This window comes from Temnothorax curvispinosus, unplaced genomic scaffold, assembly GCF_003070985.1.
Source record: "Temnothorax curvispinosus isolate PA1 unplaced genomic scaffold, ASM307098v1 QBEX01007772.1, whole genome shotgun sequence".
Lineage (NCBI taxonomy): Eukaryota > Metazoa > Arthropoda > Insecta > Hymenoptera > Formicidae > Temnothorax > Temnothorax curvispinosus.
The window spans coordinates 1-781 of record NW_020217552.1 but is presented as its reverse complement, the minus strand read 5'-3'; positions in this window follow the sequence as shown (position 1 = coordinate 781).

Sequence of the window (781 nt, the reverse complement as noted above, 5' to 3'; positions counted from 1 at the left end):
GAGAGAATCTAAGAAGATTGCGAAAGAGCGCGATTAAAAGGAACGGACGTATTACGTCTACTTTTTCACGCGCTGCGTGCCACACTTTTTCCACTCGTCCGTGCTCCTCGCATTCGCCACGTTTTCACTACGGGAAAAAGAGGTGCGGAAGGCGCGAGGAGGACGGACTTATCAAAAGCAAAACAAATTGTGCAACAGGTTCGATATTTACGTCGACATTGACCGGGAAATGTCCGTTTCAAGCCGGTCGCAGTCGAAATTGCTTGGCGGGGAAGCGACGAGTCGTTGCGGACGAGCAACACGAGTGCCTCGAGAGAAACGATGTTGAAGCGAATAGATTAAACTCGCCAGGAGGGACGGGTAATTGAGCCAATTGCTTCGTATATAACCGCCGATGGCTCTGTGCCGGCGAAGAACACGGCGGACAGCTATTTATTTAATTGACGCGATAAAGTTGCATTGAAATGAAACACATTTTGTTTTTCAGCCAAAGGGTTATCGTTGGTACACGCATACCGCTTTGAGTGGCCTCACGTGAGACGACTTGGACCGAACTCCGAACCGAAGATTTATCTGAGTGGCGAACTCGAAAGATTTTTATTCGATCGATGATGAATTTGATTGACCAAAATCACTCGCAGCAAAATTTCTAACTCTGGAAAATATTCTCCGACTCGTTATAATATAATGATATAATCTTTCTTCTCTTAATTTTTAGTCTTCTTCTCCATGACAATAGAAAAATGTTTTATCCGTTTTAACAAGAGTTATCTTAATTGCT